This window comes from Tursiops truncatus, chromosome 2 (genome assembly GCF_011762595.2).
Source record: "Tursiops truncatus isolate mTurTru1 chromosome 2, mTurTru1.mat.Y, whole genome shotgun sequence".
Lineage (NCBI taxonomy): Eukaryota > Metazoa > Chordata > Mammalia > Artiodactyla > Delphinidae > Tursiops > Tursiops truncatus.
This window is the reverse complement of record NC_047035.1, coordinates 162681236-162695174: the sequence shown is the minus strand read 5'-3', so window position 1 is coordinate 162695174 and position 13939 is coordinate 162681236. Positions and strand designations below refer to the sequence as shown.

The following is a 13939-nucleotide window of genomic DNA, read 5'->3' as shown; positions in this document are numbered from 1 at the left end:
GGAACATTTACCAAGACCAATCATATTCGGACCATGAAACATCTCTTATATTTAAAAGATTTTAAGTCATAAAAAGAATTTTCTCTGACCATAATGTAATTAATTTAGAAATAAATGATGGAAAAATCTCAATATTTGGAATCCAAATATACCTCTAAATAACCAATGGGTCAAAGAAGAAATCCAAAAAGAAAATATACAGTATTTTTAAATAAATGAAAATGAAAAAAAAAATTTACTGAACTTTGTGGAAGGCAGTTAAAAGCAATAAATGAGAGGGAAATTTATAGCACTAAATGCCTGTTTTCTAGAAAAGAAACAACTCAAATCAATAACTTCACCTTGCACCTTACAAACCTAGATAAGCAAAGAATAAAGATCAGAACAGAAATCAATGTAATATAAAACAGAAAAGACAAAGGACTTCCCTGACTCTGCCATTCCACTGCAGGGGGCGTAGTTCAATCCCTGGTCAGGGAAGTAAGACCCCGCATGCCGCAAAAAAACAATACAGTGAACGATGAAATCAAAGGCTATACTTCATCCATTTCTGGGAGGATGGAATAGAAAGAAGTACTTTTTCCTATTCCTCCTACTAAGTACAAGCAAAAACTGTGAACACTAAAAATAAAATAAATATATTCTGAAAGGTGGTGAGAAGGCAAATTAACTAGAGACCACAGGACCCAAGAAACAACGTGGCAGTGAGCTCCCTGGACTTTCTTTTTGCCTAATATATCTCACTCTTGGTATGGAAGAATTCAGCAACCCAAAAGCACCACCAAGCAGAGCCCAAAAAAAAAGTCCCAATGAAAGGCTTCTCTCTCTAGACAAAGGACCAGGAAGAGGGCATAATAGGTAGAAAGAAAACTGTTAGACAGTAGCTGCTCATCACAGGAAAAACTGACGCTACCCACTCCTGCAATGGTCAAGTGGGGAACAAACCTAGACATCCACCTTTGTGATTCTATAAATCAGCTGAAGACTCCCACTGGAGTAGTGTAAGAGCAGGTCAAGTAAGGAATCAGAACTTTCATCCTCACTAACAGGTAATGAGCACCTTTCCCCATACTATCGATGAAGACAACACGGGAAGCCTGGACTTCCACCCCCATCTGGCAGTAATGAGGGAACCCACCCTGTCCTCACTGGTATGGTATCAGTAAAAGTCAAGCACAGAATCAGGCCTTTCACCAAAACACAGTGTTAAATGAGGCCACATCCACTGTGGAGATCAAGTATGGAGCCATAACTCCGAACTCTGCTTGGCATTAATAAGCAGTTTCCCTCAAATGTCAACAGAGGCCAAGTAGGAAACCTGAACTTCACCCCTACCTGCTATAAGGAGAAGGTGTCCTCACTCTTCCCGTCAGACAAATGTCAGAGAAAGAAAGCCAGGTAAAACAGGTTTATAAAAGATGCAAAGTCCCATAATACAAAAATGTTCAAGTTTCAATGAAAAATCAACATTGAGATGTTTGTAATCTTTTTGTTTGTGTTTTTTGGGTTTTGGCTGTGCAGTGGGGCTTGTGGGATCGTAGTTCCCCGACCAGGGATTGAACCCGCACCCTTGGCAGTGAAAGCACAAAGTCCTAACCACTGGACTGCCAGGGGATTCCAAGATGTTTGTAATTTTAACATCTGACATGGATGTTAGAATCATCTAATGAAGATTTTAAAGCAGCCCTGATAAAAATTATTCAACACACAATTATGAACATAAAAATGAAAACTAGAAAACTTTAGCAAAAAATTGAAGATATACAGAAGAACAAAATGGAAATTTTAGAACTGAAAAGTACAGTAAGAAAGAGCTCTCTGGGGGCTTCCCTGGTGGCGCAGTGGTTGAGAGTCCGCCTGCCGATGCAGGGGACACGGGTTCATGCCCCAGTCCGGGAAGATCCCACATGGCGTGGAGCGGCTGGGCCCGTGAGCTATGGCTGCTGAGCCTGCGTGACCAGAGCCTGTGCTCTGCTACGGGAGAGGCCACAAGAGTGAGAGGCCCGCATATCGCAGAAAAGAAAAAAAAATGCAAAATCAGTGAATGTAATCTACCATATTAACAGGCTAAAGGAAAAAGATTACATGCATCAATTGATGCAGAATAATTAACAAAATTCAGCACCCATACATGACTTTCAAAAAGCTGAGAATAATAGGAAAATAGGTAAATTTCCTCAACTGCATATAGAACATCTACAAAAAAACCTACTTAGTGACATCCTACTTAGTGATCTGCATCACTGAGTGAATGCCTTCCCCCTAAGGTCAGAAAAAAGTATGTCCACCCTCAACAATCTTAATGAACATGGTGCTGAAATTTCTAGTCAAAACAATTAGGGAAGCATAAAAGGGCATATAAATTGAGAAGGAAGAAATAAAAATAACCCTATTTGCAGATGACACAATAATCAGAAAATAAAACTCCCAGAATAAGTAAATTCAACAAGGTCATAGGATGCAAGGTACATATAAAAATCAGTTGTTATTTCGAAACACTACCAATAAATGCGTGGACACCAAAATTAAACATACAACATTATATACAATTGCTTCCCACAAAATTAAATACTTATAAATCCACAAAACATGCACAGGACTTATAGACTGAAAACTATGCCAAACTGAAAAACAACAACCAAAAAAAAAAAACAAGGAAGACCTAAATAAATGGAAAAACACAGAACGTTCATGGATTAGAACACTCAACAGAGTAAAGATGTCAGTTCTCCACAAATTGATATTCAGTTTAATGGTATCCTATCAAAATTCTAGCAAGATTTTTGGACAGATAAAGACAGGTTATTCTAAAATATACTTTTTTTTTTTTTTTTTTGGCTGCTTTGGGTCTTCATTGCTGCGTGCAGGCCTCCTCTAGTTGCAGCAAGCAGGGACTACTCTTTGTTGCGGTGGCTTCTCTTGTTGCGGAGCACGGGCTCTAGGCGCGCAGGCTAGCGGGCTCAACAGTTGTGGCACACGGGCTTAGTTGCTCCGCAGCACGTGGGATCTTCCTGGACCAGGGCTCGAATCTATGTCCCCTGCATTGGCAGGCGGATTTTTAACCACTGCGCCACCAGGGAAGTTCCTATACGTATTTGTAAAAACCAACAATGCGGACTTCCCTGGTGGCGCAGTGGTTGGGGGTCCGCCTGCCAATGCAGGAGACACAGGTTTCGGCCCTGGTCCAGGAGGACGCCACGTGCTGCGGAGCGGCTGAGCCCCTGCGCCACAGCTGCTGGGCCTGCACTCTGGAGCCCGCGTGCCACGGCTACTGGGCTCGCATGCTGCAGCTGCTGAGGCCTGCGTGCCTGGAGCCCATGGTCCGTGGCCAGGGAGGCCACCGCAGTAAAAGGCCCGCGCACCACGGCGGGAAGTGGCCCCCGTTCACCGCAGCTGGAGGGGGCCCACGCGTGGCAGTGAGGACCTAACGCAGCCAAAAATAAAATTAAAAATAAATAAGGACTTCCCTGGTGGCGCAGTGGTTAAGATTCCGCCTGCCACTGCAGGGATCGAACACGGTTTCGATCCCTGGTCCAGGAAGATCCCACATGCCATGTAGCAACTAAGCCCGTGCGCCACAACTACTGAGCCTGCACTCTAGAGCCCAAGCACAACAACTACTGAAGCCCACACACCCTAGAGCCCATGAGCAGCAGCTACTGAGCCCACGCACTGCAACTACTGAAGCCCAAACGCCTAGAGCCCATGCTCCACAACAAGAGAAGCCACTGCAATGAGAAACCCGCACACAGCAACAAAAGAACAGCCCCCGCTCGCCACAACTAGAGGAAGCTTGCGCACAGCAACGATGCCTCAACGCAGCCAAAAATAAATTTAAAAATTTAAAAAAAAGAAAAAGAAAAGAACACAAACAACAAATGTTGGTGAGGATGTGGAGAAAATGGAACCCTTATGCATCGTTAGTGGGAAGGTACATTGGTGCAGCCACTGTGGTAAACAGTATGGCGGTTTTTAAAAAAACTAAAAATAGAACTACCATATGACCCAGCAATTCTACTCCTAGATATACACCTGAAGAAAATAAGAACACTAATTTGAAAAGATATTTGCACCCCAATGTTCACAGCAGCATTATTTACAATTGCCAAGATACAGAAACAACCTAAGTGTCTATCAACAGATGAATGGATAAAGAAGATGTGACACATACATTACACACACACACATATACATGTATATATATATATATACCATGCAACACTACTTGGCCATAAAAAAGAATGAAATTTTGCCATTTGCAACAACATGGATGGACCTGGAGGGTATTGTGCTATGTGAAACAAGTCAGAGAGAGAAAGACAAATACTGTATGCTTTCACTTATATGTGGAACCTAAAAAACAAAACAAATTAATGAATATAACAAAACAGAACAGACTCAGATGCAGAGGAAAAACTAGCGGTTACCAGTGGGGAAGGGCAAGACAGGGGTAGGGAATTAAGAGCTACAAACTACTATGTATAAAATAAATAAGCTACAAGGATATAATTGCACAACACAGAAAATATAGCCAATATTTTATAATAACTATAAATGAAGTATAACCTTTAAAAACTGTGAATCACTATGTTATACACCTGTAACTCACATAATATTATATATCAACTATACCTCAACAAAAAACAATAATTAAAAAAATATATATATAAGTAGTTACAAGGGACTAAGCCTGGGGGCAGAAAGGAAACAGGTGTAGCTGTAAAAAGAGTACCATGAGGGATCCTTGTGGTAATGGATATATTCTGTTTGTTAACTGCATCAATTTCAATATCCTGGTGGGGATACCATCCTACAGTTCTTCAAGATGTTATTAGCATTGGGGAAAATGGATAAATGGAAACTGGGTATATAGTAATTATATTATTTCTTACACCTGTATGTGACTCTACATTTGACACAAAAGGTTTAATTTAAAAATAATTGTAGGGACGTCCCTGCTGGCGCAGTGCTTAAGAATCCACCTGCCAATGCATGGGACACGGGTTCAAGCCCTGGTCCGGGAAGATCCCACATGCTGCAGAGCAACTAAGCCCGTGCACCACAACGACTGAGCCTGTGCTCTAGAGCCCGTGAGCCACAACTACTGAGTGTGCGTGCTGCAAGTACTGAAGCCTGCATGCCTAGAGCCCATCCTCGGCAACAAAATAAGCCACTGCAATAAGAAGCCCGTGAAGCACAACAAAGAGTAGCCTCTGCTTGACGCAACCAGAGAAAACGCACACGCAGCAACGAAGACCCAATGCAGCCATAAATAAATAAATAAATTTATTTAAAAATATAATAATAATAATTGTAGGGGACTTCCCTGTTGGCACAGTGGTTAAGAATCCGCCTGCCAATGCAGGGGACACGGGTTCGAGCCCTGGTCCAGGAAGACCCCACATGCCGCGGAGCAACTAAGCCCATGCACTACAATTACTGAGCCTGCACTCTAGAGCCCATGAGCCACAACTACTGAGCCTGCATGCTGCAACTACTGAAGCCCACACGCCTAGAGCCCATGCTCCGTAACAAAAGCCACCACAATGAGAAGCCTGCGCACTGCAATAAAGAGTAGCCCCCGCTCGCCACAACTAGAGAAACCCCACACAGCAACGAAGACCCAATGCAGCCAAAAATAAAATAAATAAATAAATAAAAAGTTTTTTTAAAAAAAATATTGATTAAAAAAAAAAAATTGTAGGGACTTCCCTGCTGGTCCAGTGTTAAAGAATCCGCCTTCCAATGCAGGGGACGTGGGTTCAATCCCTGGTCAGGGAACTAAGATCCCACATGCCACGGGACAACTAAGCCCGCACACCGCAACTACCAAGCCCTCACACCTCAACTAGAGAGGCTGCACACTGCACGCTACAGAGCCCACACGCTCTGGAGCCCGTGCACCACAACTAGAAAGAGAAAACACACCACAACTAGAGAGAAGCCCACACGCCTCAACGAAGATCCCGCATACCACAACTAGGACCCAATGCAGCCAAAAAATAATAAATAAAATAAATAAATAAAATATAATTATAAACGAACAATCCGAAAAGAAAATTAAGAAAACAATTAACTGCATTTATAAGACCATCAAAAAAGAAAGAAAGAAAATCTTGGGAATAAACTTATCCAGAGGCAAAAAACTTATACACTGAAAACTACATAATGTTGCTGAAAAAAATTAAAAGTGACACAAATAAATATAAGTTCACAGACTGGAAGAATGTTAATATGTCATCACTATCCAAAGTGATCTACAGATTCAATGCAATTGATACCAAAATCCCAAGAACATTTTACGCAGAAATAGAAAAATTATTCCTAAAATTCGTTTGGAATCTCAAGGAACCCTGAATAGACACTAAAATCATGAAAATGAAGAACAAAGTCAGAGGACTCACACTTCCTGATTTCAAAACTTACTGCAAAGCTACAGTAACCAAAGTGGTCTGTACAGGCATAAAGGCAGACATATCAAAGAGAATAGAGAGCCCAGAAATAAATCCTTGCATGTACTACGGTCAAATGACTTTTGATAAGGACGCCAAACCATTCAATGGGGGAAAATCACCTTTTCAATAAATGATGCTAGGAAAACTGGATATTCACATGCAAAACAATAAAGTTGGACTCTTACCTTACACCATATACAAAAATTAACCCAAAACGGATCAAAGACCTAAATAAATGTTAAGGGCTAAAACTTAAAAAACACTTAAAAGAGAAAATGTTAAAAAAAAAAAAAAAAGAGAGAGAGAGAAAGAAAATGTAAGGGAAATCTTCATGACACTGGATATGGCAATGATTTCTTGGACATGACACCAAAAGCACAGGCATCAAAAAACAAAAATAGATAAACTGAACATCATTAAAATTAAAACTTTTGTGCATCAAAGAACATCAGCCTAAGAATGAAAAAACCCACAGAATAGGAGAAAATATTTGTAAATCGTATATCTGATAAGGGTCTAGATCCAAAACTAGATAAAGAATTCTTACAATTCAACAACAAAAAGACAAACAACCCAAATACAAAATGGGCAAAGAATTGAATAGGCATTTCTCCAAAGACTTACAAATGGCCAAAAAGCACATGAAAAGACATTCAGCATCACTAACCATTAGGGAGATACAAATCAAAACCATAAGGAGGTAATACCACTTCATACCATTAACATGGTTATTATCAAAAAAATGAGCTGGAGGGGATGTGGAGAAATTGGAACCCTCATGCATTGCCAATAGGAACGTAAAACAGTGCAGCCATGGTGAAAAACATTTTGGCAGTTCCTCAGAAAGTTGAACATAGAATTACCATATGATCCAGCAATTTCACTCCTAGTATATATCCCAAAAAAACTGAAAAGAGGGACTCAAGTAGATACCTGTACACCAATGTTCATAGTAGCATTATTCACAATAGTCAAAAGGTAGAAACAATCCAAAGTCCATCAAAGCATGAATGGATAAATAAAATGTGGTACATACATAAAATGGACTATTATTCAGCCATAAAAAGTAAACTCTGACGCATCTACAACATGGATGAACATTAAATGCTTTAATAACTAAGTGAAATAAAGGACAAATATTGCATGATCCCACTTAAATGAGGCATCTATAGCAGACAAATTTCATAAAATAGAAACTAGAATACTAGAAGTTACCAGGGGCTGGGGAGAGGGTGGTAGGGGGATTTCTTTAATGGGTACAGAGTGTCTGTTTGGGATGATGAAAAAGTTCCAGAAATAGATACTGGTGATGGTTGTAAAACATTATGAATGTACTTAATGCCACTGAACTGAATTGCATACTCAAAAATAGTTAAAATGGTAAATTTTTTGTTGTATACATTTTATCAGAATTAAAAAAGAAAACCTAACAACTAGACATTACTATGTTCATAGATTGAAAGATTCAAAACTGTAAATAGATGTCTCAAATTGATTTACAGAATCAATGCAAAGCTAATCAAAACACTAAATGGATTTTTCATGGAACAATAAGATTCTAAATGGTTATCAAATGCAAAGAGCAAGAGGCGAAATATTAAAAAGAAGAAAAAGACAAGAGGGAAATACTAATTTTATCTGACATATGTCCAGACTTTAAAAAGCTAGAGTAAAAAAGAAAAGTAGAAGCTAGAGTAATTTTAAAACTGGTATCGGCATAAAGAACAGAACAGCAAGTCCAGAAACAAATATACACATATATGAACTGCTAATTCATGACACAGTGGCACAGTACAGCAAAAGTGGAAAGAATGGTGTTAAAGTAACTGGATGTTCCTCTTTAACATAATATGTAATATATATTATGTGTACAATATGTATAAAACATATAAATATATAATGTACGTAAAATAAATACGTTTTTCCCCCATTTCATTCTATACATAAAATCAAATCCAGATGAGTTGGTTACAGACCTAAATGTAAAAAGCAGTTAAAAAAAATAATTCTTTTATAGGAAAATCATTTCATGCCCTCAAGTTAGTAAAAGATTTAACAGGTTGCAAAAAACACTAAGCACCAAAAAAAAAAACCCTGAGAACAAAAAAAACCCACCTGAAAATTTTGACTACAGTGAAATTGAGAACTTTGCATTAAAAGGATAAAAAAATGAACCACTGACACAGAGAAGCCATCTGCAAGTCACAAGTAAGAAAATCTTAATGGACTATAAATATACAAAAAGGGTTTCACCATCATTAGTAATCATGGAATTGCAAAGTAAAAACCACAGTGAGACTACCAAAATGACTAAACTTAAAAAGACTGACATACTAAGCACTGGGTAAGGATGTAGAGCAAAAAAGCCATTCACTGGTGGGAAAGTAAAGTGAAATAACCACTTCTAAAAAAGGAGTGGCCTCCCTGGCAACCCAGCAACTCCACCTCTTCGTACATATCCTAGAGTAACATTTCTCAAGCTTTTTTGACCACGAACCACTCTAAGAAATATGTTTTATACTGCAACCCCACTACACAGAATACTAAAACTGCACTGTCAATTTTTTTCTGCTCTAGTTCATTTTTTAATGCTGGTTGCTCCCCACTAAATTGATTTTATGACCCTTTTTGGAGCAACCCCAGCAGTTTGATTAGTAGTGAGCTGAATTCCTGCAAATGTACAAGAATATTCACAAAAGTGTTCATAAATTGCAAAACACAGACAAAAATCTACATGGCCATCAACAGGAGAATGGACACTGGTGTAATTCAAATGCTGAAATCATGGAACAAAAGAAATTAATAAACTACAGCTATATGCATCAAATAGATGAATCTCAAAAACAAAATGTAAATCAAAAAAATCAATACAGCATTACTCCATTCACATGAAGTTCAAAACAGCCACAACTAAATAAAATACTGTTTAGAAGTAAAGGAAGAACAATTAACACAAAATTCAGCAGTTTCTCCTTCAGGTGAAGAGAGGAATGTGCTCAAAGGGAGGCACACAAGAGTCAAAGGTATGGGCAAAATGCTCTCTTTATTAAGCTTGGTCGCTAAATATATGAATACTGACTTTATTATTTTAAGTGTCCATATACTGGGTACACCCTCTTTTCTTTGCATCACAGATCTTACAATTAAAAATAAGTAAAAAAAATAAAATAAAATAAGTGATGAGGGGCTTCCCTGGTGGCACAGTGGTTAAGAATCCACCTGCAATGCACGGGACACTGGTTTGAGTCCTGGTCCGGGAAGATCCCACATGCCATGGAGCAACTAAGCCTGGACGCCACAACTACTGAGCCTGCGCTCTACAGCCTGCGAGCCACAACTAATAAAGCCCATGCGCCTAGATCCCATGCTCCGCAACAAGAGAAGCCACCACAATGAGAAGCCTGTACACCGCAACGAAGAGTAGCCCCCGCTTGCCGCAACTAGAGAAAGCCCGCGCACAGCAACGAAGACCCAACACAGCCAAAAATAATCTTTTAAAAATAATAATAGGTGATGAAAATTCTACACATAAACACACACAAGTGAGAAAAGTAAATTAAAATGCACAGGGTTGGTCCAAAGAAATTAGGAGTCTTTGTTTGAATATGAGTAAAATATCAATACTCTTGCGGTTTATAATGCACAACTATTTGTGCAAAGGACAAAAGAAATATATTTTGACATACATTATCCATATATCAAAGAAACACAAAGGATGGAGTGTGTTTGGCTGAGAAAACTAGCACTTCCCCCCAAAAGTCAGTCGCCAAAAGCACTCAAACGTCCATAAATATTAATCATATGTTGCCAAAGAAGTGAAGATAAAAAAAGCTTCTGGAAAGTCCTTTTTATTTTTTTTTTAATTTATTTATTTATTTTTGCCTGCATTGGGTCTTCGTTGCTGCACACGAGCTTTCTCTAGTTGCGGCGAGCTGGAGCTACCCTTTACTGTGGTGAGCGGGCTTCTCACTGCGGTGGCTTCTCATCTTGCGGAGCACGGGCTCTAGATGTGCGGGCTTCAGTCATTGTGGCACATGGGCTCAAGTAGTTGTGGCACACGGGCTTAGCTGCTCCATGGCATGTGGGATCTTCCCGGACCAGGGCTCGAACCCGTGTCCCCTGCGTTGGCAGGCAGATTCTTAACCACCGCACCACCAGGGAAGCCCTGGAAAGTCTTAAGTGAAATGAAACTTTCATGTACAGAGATACAGCTCATCTAAACTACCCCATCCTAATTTGTTTTTTTTTGGCCACACAGCACGGCGGAACTTCCCCAACCAGGAATCAAACCCTGTGCCCCTTGCAGTGGAAGCGTGGAGTCTTAACCACTGGACCACCAGGGAAGTCCACGCTATCCTAATTTTAAAGACAAAAGGAATCAGCTAGGAACTACGGGGGTTAAAACGTACACATACAATAGCAGAAACTAATGAACCTCAGAAATGATCCAAACATGAGGGAATAGTGTCCTTATTATTGATAATATACTTCCTAATCCTACCATATTGATGTTATTTCACTTTCTCCTATCCTAAAATAACACCAAGGACTTCCTTGGTGGCACAGTGGTTAAGAATCTGCCTGCCAATGCATGGGACAGGGGTTCAAGCCCTGATCCGGGAAGATTCCACATGCCGCGGAGCAACTAAGCCTGTGCGCCACAACTACTGAGTCTGTGCACTCTGGAGCCCACGTGTCACAACTAGAGAGAAGCCCACATGCCACAACCAGAGAAGCCCACACACCGCATCGAAAGATCCCACATGCCGCAATGAAGATCCTGCATGCCGCAACTAAGACCCGATGCAGCTAAATAAATAAATAAATAACATCATCTCTGGAGAGCCCATAAATAAATAACATCATCTCTGGAGAGCCCAGGGTTCAAAACCTGGCTTACCCATTTTTATGTGACCCTGAACAAATCATTAAACCTCTTTGCCTCAAGTTGCCTCCTCATTAAAAAAATTGAGATTAAAATAGTACCTCTAATTTCATTGTCCTGTTGAGAGGGTGAAGTGATGTATTTCTCTGTATTAAGCACCTGACACTACTTGGCACGTTATTAGAGCTCCATGACATTTTGCACATGAGGAAACTGAGGCTTACGAGATAAAACTGCACAGGCATAAATCTAGTCCGTCTGACTCCAAAGCCCATGATCTTAACACTACTACCATACCACTTGGATATCTCTGCATGAGATTATGGATTTTTTTTTTTTTTTTGCGGTACGTGGGCCTCTCACTGCTGTGGCCTCTCCCGCCGCGGAGCACAGGCTCGGGACGCGCAGACTCAGCGGCCACGGCCCACGGGCCCAGCCGCTCCGCGGAACCTGGGATCCTCCCGGACCGGGGCACGAACCCGCGTCCCCTGCATCGGCAGGCAGACTCTCAACCACTGCGTCACCAGGGAAGCCCTGGATTATGGATTTTTTTTTTCCCAGTTATCTTTCTTTCTTTCCCTAATTATCAAAAATGAGTAGGCCTGCACTATACTAAAATCAGAGCAAAATTTTTTTTAGAAGATAACAAATACTCTGCGCTTTGGGAGTCAGAGAACAGAAAAGCACTTGTAGCATCTGAAAATAAAATGCTGAAGTAATCTCTTGGGGTTATCTGTCTATTCATGGCTATGTGGAGGATACAGTGCAGAAAGTGAAAATAGGAGGGGTAGGGACAAGACAGATGGAAAAAGAAAAATTTACATGATGTTAGGGCAGCTATAATTTCTACTTGTCTCTAGAGCAATACCACCATAAATTTCTGACCCTACTATGTAACTACAGAACTAAATTTTTTATTGTTGGGGCCGGGGGGGCGGTGGGGGAGGTTACCCAGCCATACCCTGTGCACATGTGTGAGAGTGGAAATACTGTGGACCTGACAAAAGAATTTTCACTGCACCAACAGTTAAGTAACACTATAGGAGATTGGGAAATAACAATCATATTTGCTTTATAGGAGATAATCTTGAAATGTTGGGGAGGGGGACAGTACTGAAAGGAGAGAGGTAAAAAGACAAGGGAGAAAAGTTCACTCTAAAAGTGTGTAATATGCTACCTTTTTGTAGAAAAGGAAGAAAAACAAGAGTCTATATATGTAGAAATATATACATACATGAATAAACTAGAAAAATGAATTAAAAACTAGTAACAACAGAGAAAGATGGAAAGCTAAACTGGGCAAATAAGAGGCAGGTTTAGGAAGAATTTTCACTGTGTATCTTTTTATATTTTTTGAGCCATGTCAATATATTATCTAACCAAAAGTTACATAATTTAAGCTGTTGAAATAATCTAGACAAAAAAATAATCAAGATTATGTCAGTGACTACAGAAGTAGAGAAATTAAATTTAAGATGCCTAGGATATCTAAACAGAGATATCCAAAAGCCAACTGCAATGGATCTAAAGACTAGAAAATTGTTCAGGTGATAGTGATGCCTCGAGGCAACCATCAGCATGCCTAAGTTTACCTAGTGTGAGGTAATCAAATAAACGGCCAGAAAAGTAATCATCTAACATAAATTTTAAACAAGTAAATAAGTAATGCCAAATAGGAATCCAAAAGGCAATGTTTAAAGAGGTACAAGTAGAAAACAGTTTATCAGAAGTTATGAGTAAAGAGAGTTGCAAGAAAGATGAGTGATCATAGTTTTAAATGCTGAAAGTAGATCGAGTATAATGAAAAGTGAAAAAAAATTTTTGAATTTGGCCATGTGAAGTTAATAGCAAAATCAATAGAGTGGGAGACTTAAGAGTCAAATGTAACAATGTGAAGAATGAATGAACAGCAATTTGTGATATTTTATTTACTTATTTATACCTAAAATTTTTTTCAGAAAAGGATTTGAGGCAGACTACAAATAAAGGACCTGTATTATAACAATAAAAAAAACAGAAAAATGAACAGTGAAAGCCAGTATGAGGGACATCCCCTGATTTAGGGAAACTGCTCTTACCCCTGACTCCAACTATGTAGTTCTAGTGAGGGTTGTCATTCATAGCACCCTCCCCACTCCAGCCACAGGGATGGTGGGTACATGATCCAAGACAGGCCAATCAGAGTCCTTCCCAGGATTCTTCAAGACAGCCCCTTCTTCTGGTAGAAGGGGCTAGGAAGATGAGAGCCAAGAGCTGCCAGCAGTCATGGTTCCAGCCTCATGAAGTAGAGAGTCTGTAGTATGAGAGAATGAAATCAACACGCAGAGAAACAGAGATAAGAGGTGAAGTCCTAAATCCCACAGGACGAGGAGGAGAAAACAAATATATCAATAATCAGATTAACATAGCTGATGTAACTAAAGACCAGATTTGGTTCTGGGCTGCCTGATAGCCAGAACAAAAAGAAAAACAGAATACGTATCATAGAGCTGTCAAAAAGGAGGAAATATACCAGATTCTAATGGGAGACACTTTTCCTTATGCTAAATTATTAAAAGAATCTCTTGTACATGGATTTTCATATAAGGGTCACTGAAAG

General features: G+C 39.8%; 1 protein-coding gene across 17 annotated transcripts in view; it reads right to left on the bottom strand.

Annotated features, from left to right (window-relative positions):
- The window catches only part of MLLT10 (MLLT10 histone lysine methyltransferase DOT1L cofactor), a 249150-nt gene that overhangs the window by 218319 nt on the left and 16892 nt on the right, over nt 1-13939 (bottom strand). The window contains exon 1 of one of the 17 annotated variants that reach the window (XM_033852429.2): nt 13419-13602. The exons of the other annotated variants lie outside the window; for them this stretch is intronic. The gene's annotated coding sequence lies outside the window, so the exon portion shown is untranslated. Of the gene's footprint in view, nt 1-13418; nt 13603-13939 lie in introns of those variants that run through there. 17 annotated transcript variants of the gene reach the window in all.